This window comes from Nicotiana tabacum, chromosome 14, assembly GCF_000715075.1.
Source record: "Nicotiana tabacum cultivar K326 chromosome 14, ASM71507v2, whole genome shotgun sequence".
Lineage (NCBI taxonomy): Eukaryota > Viridiplantae > Streptophyta > Magnoliopsida > Solanales > Solanaceae > Nicotiana > Nicotiana tabacum.
This window is the reverse complement of record NC_134093.1, coordinates 61,397,291-61,416,567: the sequence shown is the minus strand read 5'-3', so window position 1 is coordinate 61,416,567 and position 19,277 is coordinate 61,397,291.

Below are 19,277 nucleotides of genomic sequence, written 5' to 3'. Positions count from 1 at the left end.
AGTCATCAAAAGAGTGGGGCCCACACCCATTATGATAAAAGACCTCTCATTCACCTAAATGAGGTGCTTGTCCCTACAAAGTAAAGAGTGAGATGCTTATATCTTGTCTTCAAGTAACGGATGGAGCTCACAAAGATCTCTTTAAGAGAGATTCAAACAAAATTTGCAAGGTAACGTGATTAACTCAAATTGCAATGGTAACGTGAGGCTTCTATAAATTCTACCATTTAAAGATGGTCATATTCAGCAAGGTAACGGTCTTAAGCAAAATTTCATACGAAATTATACTGCATAATACCAACGGGATTTTACGATTCTAAGGGAGTACGGTGCAATACTTCTCAAGAATATCATATGAATTTTTCCCTACTTTGATCCACCGTTACGTGTTGTTGTAATTGACGTGTGTTAGAGGGATTGTCAAGAGAGTCGGCTCAAGTATGTTAAGGCTATCCCTTCTTTCTTTTGGCATGATCCAAATGATACAAATGAAACGAGCAAAATACACAACTTTCATAAATGACCCTATTCATAGAAGTATTAGAGGTGCCTATGTTCTTGAATTCCCATATGTCTTATTATTCTATCGCCTGTTCATGGGTCTCAGAAAATACGTAAGTTGATAAAGTTTATTTCATGATATTAATCAGAGGAATAATGGTCTTATGACGTTCCGAAAGATCTTATAAACGTATTTCACATGCATTTCATTCATTTATACACGTACATTGACCCATGACCAAATGGCGTTATATACGTGTATATGTATGTATATATATATGTATATGGGATATGGAAAAAGGTTAAGACACTATATATGCACCACCACCTGATCAGCTGGTATACGTTGATGATTTTGCCCACAGTGGCCGAAATGATATGATGAGATGCCCTCAGAGGCTTGATGATGTTATGTACACCTATACCTATGCATGATACGACATTTATACACACGTGCATTACATTATAAATGTTTCAAAATTTACAAAGTTATTTAGACTTACAGGTGGAATTCTTTATTCCATGTTTTATATATGTCTCTTATGTATTGATTTTCATGCCTTACATACTCGGTACATTATTTATGCTGATATCCCTTTTCCATAGGACACTGCGTTTCATGCCCGCAGGTCCTGATAGACAGGTTCATAGCCCCCAAGTAGGCTATCAGCTCAGCGGAAGATGTTGGTGCGGTCCATTTGCTCCGAATTTGCTATTTGGTCAGTATCATTAGGACATGTATTGATTGGTATGGCGGGGCTCTGTCCCGACCTTTATGATAATTATGTATTCTTAGAGGCTTGTAGACAGATGTCATGTGTACGGATACTTGTATAGCCTTGTCGACCTATGTTTTGAGTTTATAAATGATCATGTTGGTCTTATAGGCCTATATGTCACGTGTATAAGTTTTTATATCAGGTTGGGTCATTCTATGTTGGGTAATTCCCTCACGTTTACTCTGTTTATCTCATGATGCCCCTTCTGGCCTACTTACCTATGATGATGTAATAAGAAAGATAAACGGGTGGAGTTTAGCCAACATACCTGGCTTTGAGCTTCCTTAAATTACTACAATATTTCGGAAATCTTTGCAACTTTGATCTATTTAGAAACATAACAAAATTGAGCACAAATTAGGAGGGTATTCGTGGTTTCAGCTCATTTGAGCATTTTATCAAACACTAGGTGGGCATTATGATTCAAGGCCCTCCTATGGTGGATTCCTTCTTCCCACAATCCAAAGCCTACCCATTTGAGCTCAATAACCTTCCCACAAACCTTGATAGTACATGCATGCATAAATAACACTCTCACACCTATGAATCACACTCCACATTAACCATTTTCTACTCCAAATTCAAAATTGAAACTAGGATATGGAACCTTACCTCTTGGATGAAGAACTTGTGAGTTTTCCTTGTGGATTCTCCAACTTTTAGGCAAGGATTGATGAGCAATTAGCTTAGGAACTCCCCTCTCGCTCGAACATTTCCTCACTCTAAAATATCAGATTTTTACCTTACAAATGGTCCTTAACGTCTATATATCGAAATAGGGTCGGGTTATAAAAACCAGAAAATGGACCCTTATAACACAGCTCTGCCGTCACAGAGTGGACCGCAGATCAGGTCTGCGTCACGCAAAATGGACCACATAAACGGTCCCAAAAAACATGGTTGGTCTGGTCCAGTCTGTGCCAGGTATGTAGCCCTCATATCAATTATGCGGCTGCAGAATGGACCGCAGAATCTCCCTCCGGAAATCTTCATGATGGTTCTGCGACGGATGTGCGGCCAGCAAAACGATTATGCGGTCGCATAGTTGACCGCAAAACAACCTCCAAAATTGGACCATTTCTCTGCTTCACTTTGCAGTGGATCTACGGTCCGTAGATCAGTTTTGCGGTCACATAATGGACCGCAGAAACGCCCTGTTCTGCAATAATTTTTCTTCTACTCCCCAATGCTCTGCTCAACCGAAAAAGTTCGTACCTATCATATTGATTAGCCGTCCAATACATTAGCCTACCTCTGCACCACGAAACCACGGATTTTAGGGGAACTTTTTACGGGGCCTTACATCCTAGCCCATATTGATTTCTATTACTTCAAGGGTATAACATTTCCTTCTGATAATCACGTTGGAGTCACCAACTCATTTCTCGAAATAAGAATATGACTTTTGGCCTATACTCTTTTATTGTCTCAAGGCCTGTTACCTCTTGTCTTTTCCTTCACTTGACTATAGACTCTGTCATCCTTTCATATTTTGAGTTACCGTTATCACCCATTTATAACATCTTACTCATAATACTTTATTTACTCTCTTTTTATTCTCCTGCTAATATTTTTGTCTATTACCTTATTTTGAAAACTTCATCAAAACATTCTTTCGCCTTTAGCTCCCCTTGCTTTATCCACTAGCTCTTTGGGTTGCCTAGCATTCTCTCTTTACTAGGGGCAGGAGCCATTCAAAGGTAAATATTTATCCCTTCTAGGATTCCAGTGCCAATCTTCAAAAACAAATCTGGACATTCTAGTATTTCATATCTAAATGTACTATTTTAGAGTGCACCATCGAGGTGTCTCACAAGGAGATCTATTACCACGTTCGCACTATCCTTCGAAAATGTTAGCTAAGGATAACAGTCCATTCACCATTTTGGGTTACTCTAACCCCATCTGGATCCCTATATCCCATTCTTCTCTTAAACTATATCAGTTAGCTCTCATAGGGCATAACTGAGATGGGTGTGGCCAATTGTATATATCTTTGTTACTGTTGAAAGTAACTCAGAATGCTTATATTTCTCTGCCTGAATTGTAAATACTTATAATCTTCACTAACTGGGTACCTCGTACCCTTCTCCAAGTTACTTCTTTTACTTGTTGAAATTTGTATCTACCTTTTGATCTCTTGTTTCTTTTTACCATATGGGTGGATAAATCTTCATATCTTAGGGCTCCTTATCAAGAATCTTACACGTCTTAGTACACACATGATCTGCTGAAGACCTCACATTTACTCATCATATGCATGATGCAAAATCGAGTTCCTCTGACTAAACTCTTCCACAACCACATTCAATCTCTTACCAACTGTCTTTCTGTAAGTGTAGCCTCCTACTTATAAGTGTGGTGCACAACACACCCATAAATAAGACTCTACTAGACACGGCTTGTAGACTCCCTAGGATAGAACTACTCTGATACCATGTTTGTCACGACCCAAACTGAAGGGCCGCGACGGGCACACGGTGCCTTACTCAACCGAGTACCAATGAAATATATATTTCTTATCGTACTATCATAGCTAAATGAGCTAGAAAGACCGTCATGAGATAACCAGAATAAAACATAAGGGGATACTCGATATAGGATGACCCAACATGATATACAAACTTATACATGTGACATATGGGCCTATAAGACCGAGATGATCATTTGTACACTCCAAACATAGGCTGACAAGGCCATACAATAATCCATATAAATGACATCTATCTACAAGCCTCTAAGAGTACATAAACGTCATAAAGGCTGGGACAGAGCCCCGCCATACCAATCAATACATGTCCAAATCATACTGACCAAATAGGCAACTTCGGAACAAGTGGAGTGCACCAACACCTTCCGCTGAGCTGATAGCCTACTAAGAGGACTGTCAGCCTGTCTATCTAGACCTGCGGGCATGAAATGCAGCGTCCCTAGGAAAAAGGGATGTCATTACAAAAAGAGTATCGAGTATGTAAGGCAATAAAGCATAAATAAGAACAATATTGTAAAGAAAGATAGAGAGGATACAACCTGTAACATCTGAGTGCCTCTGAGGGCTACTGACATGAAATGCATCACACACACACACACACACACACACACACACACACACACACATATATATATATATATATATATATATATATATATATATATATATATATATATATATATATATATGCATAAACTTTTAAAAACATATGCCTCTGTGGGCATGATCATCATCATATCGTACCAGGCCATAATAGGCTCGGTAAAAACATACCCGGCAATCATAAGGCTCGGTAGAATTGTACCCGGCCACGTGGAGCTCGGTAAAACCCTACTGATCAGTTGTTGCATAGTAGGTGTCGTACCCGGCCAACTATAGCGTGGCTAGAGTAAAATAGATACATATATATAATGCATGATGGACTCATAGAATCACGTTCTAAACATTTTGGAGTTACATAAGGTCGCCACACCTTCGATCAACGTTATGGGCATCCATACCATCAATATGGACCTCAATAAGATTTAAGGATCATACATACATGCTTAGAATAACTTTATAAGGAACAAACAGCTTGGACAACCACAGTTGCTAGGAATAGATCCAGTATGAAATAGCATATCGTTTACGTTCGTTTAACTTTAGATCATGCCGAAAGAAGGAAGTGCCTTACCATACCTTATCACAACCTGTCCGATAACCATGTTGAATTCCTCTCATCGCACTTCAATCTACAGTAATGATAATAATGCTATCGTTATGCTACCAAAGATACAACTATCCTACAACGAACAACAAGCTTATTTTTTAAATTAAAATAGGTAGCATCTCCCCTATTTTCCTTACTTTACAAAGTCCATCAACCAACACGAACCCATACAACCTTCACCTATATACTTTCAGCACCATAACACAAATCAAGCTACACAACAACAAGTGCATAAACATCACCAACGAAACTACTACTTAACACGACAAACAGCAAGCTCGGATTGAATCCCTATTGAACCCTTTAAACCCAAAGTCATTCATTCATTAACTTAACAACATAGCCAGCATGATATTAAGTACAATGGGAGGACTTCTAACCTCCTATTCATCTCTTAATTCACCCTCAAACAGACCAACAATCTAACAACAATAACAAGTACAACTTTCCATTGTTATGTTGTCCTTTCTCTTCATACTCACAATACCAACAACAAGTTCGTCATGTAGACAATATTTTATAATAAAAAAATCATATGAGAGTCATTTTCAAGGGTTTCCAACCATTTATAGTTCATGGAAACAACCTTTCCAGAATAGTCCATTAAAAACAATAACATCTCAAACTATTTCAAGTCTCCTCTTGTAGTAGTTTGCTCAAATAATGCAACCACCACACAAACAACTTCAAGAAAATGTAGTAGGATGTTGTACTCACCTTAACCAGTAGAAACAACACGAAATTTCAGCCAATCACAGCCCACAACTATCCTCAATGACACCACAACGCTATATGTGTTGTATTCTATTCTTGAATCTACTTTTGGTGTTCAAGTTGGTGTGCAAACACTTGTTGTTCGCCTTGAAAATCTAATATATATGAAGGAGCGACTGATTATTACCTTAATCAACAATAAAAAGATGAAACATGAGGTTACTTCACTTTGAAGAATCCTCCAAAATAGCCACAAGATGAAGAACTATGATCTAGCAAGCACCACAAAATTTCTAGAATCATGGAGGAACTCTTGGAGAGCATCTAGGAGGGTTTAGGAACTGTTGTGGTCGAGCTAAAGAAGTTAAAACGACTTATAATTGACTTAAATACAAGCTGGAGTTTTAACCGACTTTGTGGGTCCCAAGGGAACTGCTTGCACAGTCTCGTGAAAATGCGAATATCTCTCTACTCTGATGTCGTATCGACAAACGGTTTAATGAGTTAGAAACTAGACTCGTAGATCTTCAATTTAGTAGGTGTATCACTCTATAATTCAAAGTGAATTTACAGAAAGACTCATCTGCATTTGACTTAATGTTCAGCACATTTATGAATGTAACTTGTGATGACATTTGCTAATTTTTGTTCCACAACTCGCTTGACTTCAAACGTAATACACGACTATCATACCACTAAAATAACTCATAACATAAACTCCTTATTATGTTAAGAACCATAGTATCACCCCAAAAGTACATGTTATAACATTCCCAACTTGTCGACATTCGACGAAACTTATTTACTTCAATTCGTTTAGCTTCTAAGCCTTTCAACCCTCTTGGTACTTGGTATTAGTGATCTTAAATATGTGTAACCTCTAAGGTAACATGATTAACATACTTTATAAACTTTTCAAAGACGATATCATTTCTGAGCTTACATCAATTGACTTACGACGTACTCTTACGTACGAACACATGGGGTGTAACATTGAGGCCTCATTGGGCAAGGTAGGATGAATCTTAACAATCAATGGGACTGGATTGAAATAACACAAATGCGTATCTATAATCAATCGAAATCATACCTGTAATGACATCATCTGGCGCATCAGCCTCAGTCCAACAAGGAAAAGCATAACAATGGGCCCGGCCTCCCCCCTCTAGGACAACCTCTACCTGCCTGACCTCCACCCCTAGCAGGCGGTGCAGGTACAACAGCAACTGGAGCGGAACTCAAAGCCTAAATACCTCGCTGTGACACATATGTCCGGAATCTGGGACAATCTCTCACCATGTGGATAGTATCTCCACACTCAAAGCAACCTCTTCGCTAACGTGTCTGTGGAAGCTGTCTGGTACGGGTACTCTAGGACCCATGAATATTTGAAGCACCACGTGAAGCCTGAAGTGCAAATTGGACTAGATGACCAACAAAACCTCGACCATGACCCACCTTGCCTCCAAAATAGGGATCGGTAGATACTCCCGGTCCACGAGTGTCACGACCCAAACTGAAGGGCCGCGACGGGCAACCGTTGCCTTACTCAACCGAGTACAAACGTAACATATTTCTTATCGTACTATCATGGGTAAATAAGCCAGAAAGGCCGTCATGAGATAACCAGAATTAAACATAAGGGGATACTCGATATAGGATGACCCAACATGATATACAAACTTATACATGTGACATATGGGCCTATAAGACCGAAATCATCATTTGTACACTCAAAACATAGGCCGACAAGGCCATACAATAATCCATATACTTGACATCTGTCTACAAGTCTCTAAGAGTACATAAACGTCATAAATGCTGAGATAGGGCCCCGCCACACCAATTAATGCATGTCCAAATCATACTGACCAAATAGGCAACTCCGGAGCAAGTGGAGTGCACCAATACCTTCCGCTGAGCTGATAGCCTACGTGGAGGACTATCAACCTATCTATCGAGACCTGCAGGCATAAAACACAGCATCCCCAGGAAAAAGGACCGTCAGTACAAATAAAGTACCGAGTGTGTAAGGTAGGAAAGCATAAATAAGAACAGTAATGTAAAGAGAGATAGAGAGGATACAAGATGTCACATCTGAGTGCCTCTGAGGGATACTGACATGAAATGCATGATACATATATTTAAAAACATCAAAATTCAAAAACATACGCCTCTGCAGGAATCATCATCATCAACATATCGTACCCGACCATAATAAGCTCGGTAAAAATGTACCCAGCCATCATAAGGCTCGGTAGAATCGTACCTGGCCACGTGGAGCTAGGTAAAACCCAACTGATCAGTGGTTGCACAATAGGTTTCGTACTCGAACGACTATAGCGTGGCACAGTAAAGTAAAATAGATACATATATATAATGCATGCTGGACTCATGGAATCACGTTCTAAAACTTTCGAAGTGGCGTTGTGTCGTTACACCTTCGATTAACGTTATGGACATCCATACCATTAATATGGACCTCAATAGGATTCAAGGATCATACATACATGCTTAGAATAACTTTATAGGAAAGAACAACATGGACAACCTTAGTTGCTAGGAATAGATCCAGTATGAAATAGCGTTTCGTGTACGTTCGTTTCACTTTAGATCATGCCAAAAGAAAGAAGGAAGTGCCTTAACATACCTTATCACATTCTGAATGATAACCACGTTGAACTCCTTTCATCGCACTTCAATCTACAGTAACGATAATAATGCTATCGTTAAGCTACCAAAGATGAAACTATCGTACAACGAACGACAAACTTATTTTTTATATTAAAATGGGTAGTATCTCCCCTGTTTTCCTTACTTTACCAAGTCCATCAACCAACACGAACCCATATAACCTTCACCTATATACCTTCAGCACCACAACACAAATCAAGCAACACAACAACAAGAGCATAAACATCACCAACAAAACTACTATTTAACACGACAAACGACAAGCTTGGATTGAATCCCTTTTGAACCCTTTAACTCCAAAGTCATTCATTCATTTACTTAAAAACATAACCAGCATGATATTAAGTACAATGGGAGGACATCTATCCTCCTATTGATCTCCTAATCCACCCTCAAACAGCCCAACAGTCTAATAACAACAACAAGTGCAACTTTCCATTATTATATTCTTTCTCTTTATACTCACAGTACCAACAACAAGTTCGACATGTAGAAAATATTTTATAATAACAACATCATAAGAGAGTCATTTTCAAGGGTTTCCAATAATTTTTAGTTCATGAAAACAACCTTTCCAAAATAGTCCGTTAAAAACAATAACATCTCAAAGTATTTCAAGTCTCCTCCTGGAGTATTTTGCTCAAATAATGCAACCAACACACAAACAACTTCAAGCTCATGTAGTAGGATGTTATACTCACATTAACCAGTAGAAACAACATGAAATTTCAGCCAAGCACATGCCACAACTCTCATCAATGACACCACAACACTATAGGTGTTGTATTCTCTTCTTGAATCGACTTTTGGTGTTCAAGTTGCTGTGTCAACACTTGTAGTTCGCCTTGAAAATCTAACATAAATGATAGAGGGACTGATTATTACCTTAATCAATAAGAAAAACACGAAACCTGAGGTTACTTCACTTTGAAGAATCCTCCAAAATAGCCACAAGATGAACAACTACGATTTAGAAAGCACCACGGGATTTTTAACATTGGATTCATGTTTTTATCTTTGGTTTTCAATCTAGAGTCATGGAGGAACTCTTGGAGAGCATCTAGTAGGGTTTTGGAACTATTTTGGTCAAAAAATATGAGTTAAAACAACTTAGAATTGACTCTGATGTCGCATCGACGAAAGGTTTAATGCGTTAGAAACTAGACATGTAGATATTCAATTTAGTAGGAGGATCCCCCTAGAATTCAAAGTACATTGGGAGAAACGCTCACCTACATTTGACCTAATTTTCAGCACATTTATGAATGTAACTTGTGATGACCTTTGCTAACTTTGTTTCCACAACTCTCTTGACTTCAAACGTAATACGCGACTATCATACCACTAAAATAACTCATAACATAACCTCCTTATTATGTTAAGCACCCTAGTATCACCCCAAATTTACATGTTATAACATTCTCAACTTGTCGACATTCGATGAAACTTATTTTCTTCAATTCATTTAGCTTCTAAGCCTTCCAACCCTCTTGGTACTTGGTATTCGTGATCTTAAATATTTGTAACCTCCATGGTAACATGATTAACTTACTTTATAAACTTTTCAAAGATGATCTTTGTCATGAACCCCGATCTCGGGGAGCACGACCGGCGCTCAACCGAGATAACCCGGTCGAGCAAGCCTGCTGGATTACCTTCTACCCAACTCACCCATAAATAAAGAGAATACACACTTCATTAATTAATACCGTGATGGTTCATGAACAACACGAGTTCCATCACCATTCGTTACTAAATTAATATAGTTTTAAAATACATACACTTTCGTAGTTTGAGGTAGAACATGTAATACACATACGACATTACTCTCTTGACTTTCCCAATACCAATACACAACCCACACCATGTCTACGGAGCCTCTAATAGATATAAAAGAGTACAATGATAGTGCCAGCAACAAGGATCCGGCTATACCTTAAAACATACTACACATGGAATAAAAGATGCACAACCCCGGAATAAAGTGGGGCTTACCAAGTCAGCTGGGAAAAGAGTGTACCGCTATCACTGGTTGATGCCTCCCACTGTGGAACCACCCGCATCCATTAAAGATGCAGCACCCCCGGCAAAAGGGATGTTAGTACATGTCGAATAGTACTAGTATAAAAACCAATACATCTATTCAAGGACTAGGAAATACAATATGAATATGATGAATCATGGTAACAATAATAGGGTTTAGATAGCCACACAAGTCAAAACAGATTTATTAAGAACTTCCAATAACATTATAAATTTCAAGTCAGGAATCCTCTACAACTACCTTTACACAGAGCGGCCTTGCCGCCTCACCCCAATGTATGAGGGTAGAGATGCAATCATAATACTAGAAACTCTACACAAAGCCGCCCCGCCGCCTCACCCCAGTGTATGCGGGTGGAGGTGTATTCACAATACCACAACTATACACAAAGCGGTCACGCCGCCTCACACCAACATATGCGGGTGGAGGTGTAATCATAATACCATAGCTCTACACATAGCGGCACCGCCGCCTCACCCCAACGTATGCGGGTGGAGGTGTAACCACAATGCCATAGCTCGAGTTCCCAAAATGATAATAATATGTACAAAAGAGTTCCCTTTTAATCAACTGTTTGGCACCTAAGGCAAGTGTAAATTCATAATGCTTCATCATATGAGAAATAAGTGTTTAATCACATTGATTTCATACAAGATCTTCTCCCCAAAGGGGTATAACATGATTAAGTCAAAAATAGAGAATCATTAACACACGAGGTTTCTAACATGTTATGCCAATCGGGCATCAATTCTACAAGTTTGAATACTCCACATCAATAGCATTCCATGTCCGAACTTTACACGATGGAGTTTCGAAATAATACGGGAATTCCAATACTAGAAAAAGATTTTAGCCTTCATACCTCGCTTTGAGCTTTCCTTAAATTACTACAATATTTCGTAAATCCTAGCAACTTCAATCTATTTTGAGACATAACAAAATTGAACACAAATTGGAAAGATATTCATGGTTTTAGATCATTGGAGCATTTTATCAAACACTAGGTGTGCGAATTTGATTACAAGGTTCTTCCACAAGATTTCCTTCACTCCACAACTAATTCAACACCAAGAGTTTACCCATACCAGTTCAATTACCTCCCCCACAATCCTCATAGCCACATGCATGCATAAGTAACAACTCCAATACCCAAAAATCATACTCCCAAATTACCCATCTTATACCCAAACTCGAAATTGAGGACTATGGTTTGAACCTTGCCTCTTGGATGAAGACCTTGTGAGTTTTCCTTGTGAATTCTTGAAGTCTTGAGCAAGGATTGATGAACAATTAGCATAGGGTTTCCCCTCTCTCTAGAACATTCTCACTTCCCTCTAAAATATCAGATTTTTTCTTCAAAAGAGTCCCTCTACTTCAATATATCAAAATAGGGTTGGGCCAAAAATTAGAAAAATTAAAGCCCCGACGCAGATCTATGGTCGCATATGCGACCGCATAATGCTTCTGCGGTCCGCAAAATGGACCGCACAATTTCCCTTCGGAACTGGGCAATTCTGCCTCATTCAGCGACCGGTCTGCGATCCGCAGACCAATTCTACGGTCTTATAATGGACAGCAGAACCTCCTTCCGAAATTTCTCATGTTGATTCTGCGATGGGATCTGCGGCCCGCAAAACAGTTTTGCGGGCGCATAATGGCTCGCATAATTGTCCTCAAAATTTAGCTCAAGTTTCTGCTTCACTCTGCAGCCGATCTACGGCCCGCAGAGTGATTTTGCGGTCGCATAGTGGACCGCAGAAATGCGATAGTCTGCAACACGATTCCTTCAACTCCCCAACGCACTGTTCAACCCAAAAGGTCCGAGCCAAACATCATGAAACCCCGCGTTTTAGGTAAAACTTTCATGGGGCCTTACATCCTCCCCCACTTAGGATCATTCGACCTCGAATGAGGGTCAAAATTTCACCATTTGCACCCAATGTGACTCACCTGCTATAACACATACCTGCAGTTCCAAATTTTTGACTAACTCCCTAAATTTCCAAAAATTTTGCCAGAGTCTCCCCTGTAATTGGACCTATCCACCTGCCAAAGAATCCCAAAAACAGTCCTAACAACATATACATGAACCAACGACACAACATAACATTAAAACAATGCCAACTGTGGCCTCACGAGCAGTATACTACCAAAAAGAAGCACCTTTAACATCAACTGTACAAATGATACATAATTCATAAAAGGTAACTCTTAGCATTTTCATAGAACACAACTTTATAAATACATGGCTATTCGAACAAGTGAGGGTACTCCTTCTTCATTTCTTCCTCGACCTCCCAGGTGGCCTCTTCGACTTGTTGGTTTCGCCCTAACACTTTCACGGAGGCAATCTCTTTATTCCTCAACTTTCAAACTTGCTTATCTAGAATTTCAACTGGAATTTCTTTATAAGTCAATTCTTCATTAACCTCAATTGTATCAACCGGAAAAATGAGCGATGGGTCTCCAATCACCTTCTTCAACACGGACACGTGGAATACCGGGTGCACTAAAGAAATTTTTGGAGGTACTTCAAGCCTGTACGCCATCTGGCCAATCCTCCGAATGATTCTGTATGGTCCGACATACCTCAGACTCAATTTTCCTTTCTTACCAAACCATATTATGCCCTTCATTAGGGAAACCTTCAAGAATACCCATTCATCCTCTTTAAACTCCATGTCCCTGCGATGCACATCCGAATAGGACTTCTAATGACTCTGAGCGGTTTTCTACCATTCTATAATGATCCTAACCTTCTCTATAGCCTGATGCACAAGGTCCGGCCCTATCAATTATGCTTCCCCAATTTCGAACCACCCAATGGGAGATCTACATCTCCTACCATATAAAGACTCGAATGGTGCCATCTGAATGCTAGCATGATAAATGTTGTTGTAGGAAAACTCTTTGAGCGGCAAATGATTATCCCAGCTACCCCTGAATTCAAGAATACAAGCTCGCAACATATCCTCAGGCGCCTGAATAGTCCGCTAAGCCTGCCCGTCAGTTTGCGAGTGAAAGGCTGTACTAAGATACACCTGAGTACCCAAACCATGCTAAAACTTCTTCCAAAAATTAGCCGTGAACTGTACCCCCCGATCTGAGATAATAGAAACTGGAGTGCCATGCAACATGACTATTTTCTTGATATACAATTGAGCATACTGTTCTGCTATGTCGGTAGCCTTAATAGGTAAGAAGTGTGCTGATTTCATGAGTCGATCCACAATTACCCAAATTGAGTCGAACTTGCGAGGAGTGCGAGGTTGTCCTACCACAAAGTCCATATTAATCATTTCCTACTTCCACATTGGAATTTCTATGTTCTATGCCAACCCACCGGGCCTTTGGTGTTCAGCCTTCAGTTGTTGACAATTTGGACATCTCGCCACAAAGTCCGCTACATTCCTCTTCATATCATTCCACCAATAGACTTCCTTAAGATCATGATACATTTTTCTAGAACCCGGGTGCACGGAATACCTAGAAGTGTCAGTCTTGGTAATGATTCTTTCTCGGAGACCATCCACATTAGGAACACATAGTCACCCTTGGTACCTTAGTGTACCATAATCCATTCCAAGAGAAAAGGCCACGGTCTTATGTTTATGAATTCCCTCCTTCAATTATACCAACAACAGGTCATTGTATTGCTTATACTTGACTTCCACAACAAGCGATGATTCAGCCCTATTTTGCATAATCATTCCTCCTTCACTAGAATCCGCAAGACGAACTCCCAAACTAGCCAACTGATGAACCTCCTTGGCTAACGACCTTTAATATGCCTCTAAGTGAGCCAAACTACCCATATATTTCCGGCTAAGAGCATCCGCTACAACATTAGCCTTCCCGGGATGATAAAAAATATCGATGTCATAATCCTTGAGTAATTCAAGCCACCTTCTCTGCCTCAGGTTCAACTCCTTCTATTTGAAAATGTAATGAAGGCTCTTATCTTCCATGAATATATCCACATGAACCCCATACAAATAATGACGCCAAATTTTCAATGCAAACACCACTGCCACAAGCTATAAATCATGTGTTGGATAGTTCATTTCATGATTCTTGAGTTGCCTAGAAGCATAAGCTATCACCTTGCCATGTTGCATTAAGACACACCCAAGTCCGATTCTTGAAGAATCATAGTGTACCACAAACCCATCTTTACTATCTGGTAGGGTCAACACTAGTGTCGTAGTCAACCTCAATTTCAACTCCTGAAAGCTCTTTTCACAAGCATCTGACCAATGGAACTTAATCGCCTTCCGCATCAATTTAGTCAACGGAGAGGCAAGGGTAGAGAATCCCTCCACAAACTTTCTGTAATACCCAGCTAAGCCTAAGAAACTGTGAATCTCCTTTGGGGTAGTAGGTTTAGGCCAATTCCTCGCCGCTGAAATCTTCTAAGGATCGACCTTAATTCCTTCTCTGGAGACGAAATGACCCAAGAATGTAACAGATTCAAGCCAAAATTCACATTTGGAAAACTTTGCATACAACTTGTGTTGATATAGAGTCTGTAGAACTATCCTGAGATGATCGGCATGGTCCTCTCGACCTTGTAAATATACTAGAATATCGTCAATGAACACTATCACAAAAGAGTCAAGAAAAGGCTTGAAGACTCAATTCATAAGGTCCATGAAAGCTGCCGGGGCAATTGTTAGCCCAAAAGACATTACCAGAAATTCAAAGTGCCCATACCGGGTCTTGAAAGCTGTTCTCAGAATATCATGCTCCCTGATCTTCAATTGGTGATACCCTGATCTTAAATCAATCTTGGAGAAGTACTTAGCACCCTGCTATTGATCAAACAAGTCATATATCCTTTGCAGTGGGTACTTATTTTTTATTGTAACCTTGTTGAGCTGCCGATAGTCAATACACATCCTTAGAGACCCATCCTTCTTTCTTACAAATAGAACCGGTGCACCCCAAGGCGAGACACTCGGCCGAATGAAACCCTTCTCTCACAAATCCTTCAATTGTTCCTTTAGCTCTTTCAATTCTGCTGGTGCCATTCTATAGGGTGGAATAGATATAGGTTGCGTGTCTGGCATCATATCAATTCCAAAATCAATCTCGCTGTCTGGTGGGATCCCAAGGAGTTCATCCGAAAAGACCTCCGAAAATTCATTCACAACCGGCAAGGACTCAAGTGTAGGTGCCTCAACATCGGTGTCCATAACCTGGACCAAATGGTAGGTACACCCCTTGTTAATTATCTTCATGGCCTTAAAGTAAGAAATAAACCTACCCTTCGGTGCCACATCATCCCCCTTCCATTCAATCACTAACTCATTTGGAAATTCAAACCTAATGGTTCTGGTTCGGTAGTCAAGCTTGGCAAAACATGAATACAGCCAGTCCATTCCCATTATTACGTCAAAATTGACCATCCTCAATTCAATGAGATCAGCCATGGTGTACCGACCATGCACCGTGACAACACAATCCCTAAAAACATGTGCGGCCACGATAGACTCACCAACCGGAGTAGATATAGAGAATGGCTCATGGAGCTGTTCCAGTTCTATCCCAAATCCCATAGCAACATAGGGAGAAACCTAGGACAAAGTAGAACCAGGATCAATAAGAGCATACGCATCATGAGATTGGACAGTCAATATACCTACGACAACATCTAGAGAAGCCGCTAAATACTGATGCCTATGCATAGCATAAAATCTATTGGGTCCCCCCGAACTCTGTGCGCCACCCTAGCTGCACCACGCCCTACGGGTGCTGGAGTGCCTCGAGCTGGAGGAGGTGTTTTAGATGTAGTAGCTGCAGAGCTAGCTGACTGCGCCACACCTCTTCCCATGATCCGGCGGGACGAGTAGTAATCCCTCTGAATGTGACCCCTCACACCGCACCTGTAGCATATAGGTAGGTCCATGAAACATACCCTAAAGTACATCCTCCCACACTTAGGGCATGGGAGCCTCCGTTGCTGCTGGAATCTTCCTCTAGGCCGAACCTGCTGGTGGGGTCCCCTGTTGCCATAATTGGGCCCGGATGGTAGTGCACTCATCAAAGACAGAGCGAATGACTGAGATGACCCTGATGACCATCTCCTAAATACCGACCTGCCACCACCAGAAGAACCACCCAAGTTGCCTGCGGTCCGGGCCTTGTTGCTACCCTCACGCTCCTTTCTATTTTTTAGTTTACAATCCTATGTAGCTTGAGAAAACTCCACCATCTTACCATAGTTCATATCAGAATTCAAGCCAGCCGTAGCGGCCTCATTAATAACCAAAGAGCTAAGGCCCTACACAAACCGACGCACTCTAGCCTCCATAGTGGGAAACATATAAATAGCATACTTGGACAGGCGCGCGAACTCCATATGGTACTCCCACACATTCATGCTACCCTGCTTCAGGCTCTCAAACTCAGCGGCATAGCAGCATTAGTCTCGACAGGCAAGAAATGATCCATAAAGGCATCGGTAAACTCACTCCACCTCGCCGGAGGGCTCCCCTCCTCACGGGACTCCTCCCACATCTCAAACCAAGAATAGTCCACCCCTTTCAGGCGGTAGGAGGCCAACTCCACTCCCTCTGACTCAGTAGCACGCATAACTCGGAGAGTCTTGTGCATCTCATCAATGAAGTCCTAGGGGTCCTCCTCAGGATCTGTACCTGTGAACAATGGAGGATCCAACTGGAGAAACCTATTCACCCAGGAACTAGCGGAATCCCCTGACTGACTAGAAGAAGTAGGTGCAACATTTGATCTCTAGGCCTGGGAGGCCACTATCTGAGCCAACATCTGTATGGCTCCCCTAAGATCCCCATTAGAAACACCGGGACCGGAAGATGGTGCTGGAGGTGGAACTGGAATATCAGTTGGAGGGACCGTTGCACCTTCAGTAGGTGTAGGAACGGGTGCTATCTGAGCAGGAATAGTAGATTCAGATGGTGTACTAATTGGGTAAATATCCTCACCCCTCGGGTGCTCACCCGCATCATCAAATACAGAATCAATTGCCACTCCTGGGGTGACATTGGCTCCTTGGCCAGTTCTTGCCTTCTTTCTAGGAACCATGTACTGAAAGTTAGAGTAAAGCACGAGTTAGAGGAGGAACAATCTTACAATCAGCTTTATCGCACGATCGAGAACATAAAAGAAGAGTATTATTCCTAAATTCCTAAGTAGCTTCCTAAATATAGATGTGGTCGACAACACACCGATAAGAATCACTCTACTAGACACGGCTCCGAGACATCCTAGGACACTTTAAAACCTTAGGCTCAGATACCAAGTTTGTCATGCCCCGACCTCGGGGAGCGCGACCGGCGCTCAACCGAGATAACCCGGCCGAGCAAGCCTGCTGGATTAACTTCTACCCAAATCACCCATAAATAAAGAGAATACAAACTTCATTAATTAATACCATGAGGGTTCATGAACAACACGAGTTCCATCACCATTAGTTACTTCATTTAAATAGTTTCGAAATACATACACTTTTGTAGTATGAAGTGGAACATGTAATACACATACGACATTACTCTCTTGACTTTCCCAATACCAATGCATAACCCACACCATGTTTGTAGAACCTCTAATAGATATAAAAGAGTACAATGATAGTGCCGGCAACAAGACTCCGACTATGCCTCAAAATATACTACACACGAAATAAATAATACACAACCCCGGAATGAAATGGGGCTCACCAAGTCAGCTGTGAAAAGAGTGTACCGCTACCACTGGTCGATGCCTCCCACTGTGGAACCACCTGCATCCATTAAAGATGCAGTGCCTCCGGCAAAAGGGATGTTAGTACATGTCAAATAGTAATAGTATGAAAACCAAAACATCTATTCAAGGACTTGGAAATACAACATCAATATGATAAATTATGGTAACAATAATAGGGCTTAGATAGCCATTCAAGTCAAAACAGATTTATTAAGAACTTCCAATAACATTATAAATTTCAAGTCGGGATCCTCTACAACTACCTTTACACAGAGCGGCCTTGCCACCTCACCCCAATGTATGCGGGTGGAGGTGCAATCACAATACCAGAAACTCTACATAAAGCGGCCATGCCGCCTCACCCCAACGTATGCGGATGGAGGTGTAATCATAATACCACAGCTCTACACAAAGCGGCCCCACCGCCTCACCCCAACGTATGCGGGTGGAGGTGTAACCACAATGCCACAGCTCGAGTTCTCAAAATGAAAAAAATATGTACAAAAGAGTTCCCTTTTAATCAACAGTTTGGCACCTTTGGCCTTAGCAAGTGTTAATTCATAAAGTTTCATCATATGAGAAATAAGTGTTTAATCACATTGATTTCATACAAGATCTTCTCCCAAAGGGGTATAACATGATTAAGTCAAAAATAGAGAATCATTAACACACAAGGGTTCTAACACATTATGCCAATCGGGCATCAATTCTACTAGTTTGAATACTCCACATCAATAGCATTCCATGTCTAGACTTTACACGAAGGAGTTTCGTAATAATACGGGAATTCCAATACCAGAAAAAGAGTTTAGCCTTCCTACCTCGCTTTGAGCTATCCTTAAATTACTACAATGTTTCCGTAAATCCTAGCAACTTCAATCTATTTTGAGACATAACAAAATTAAACACAAATTAGGAAGATATTCATGGTTTCAGCTCATTGGAGCATTTTATCAAACACTAGGTGTGCGAATTTGATTACAAGGTTCTTCCACAAGATTTCCTTCACTCCACAACTAATTCAACACCAAGAGTTTACCCATACTAGTTCAATTACCTCCCCCACAATCCTCATAGCCACATGCATGCATAAGTAACAACTCCAATACCCAAAAATCATAC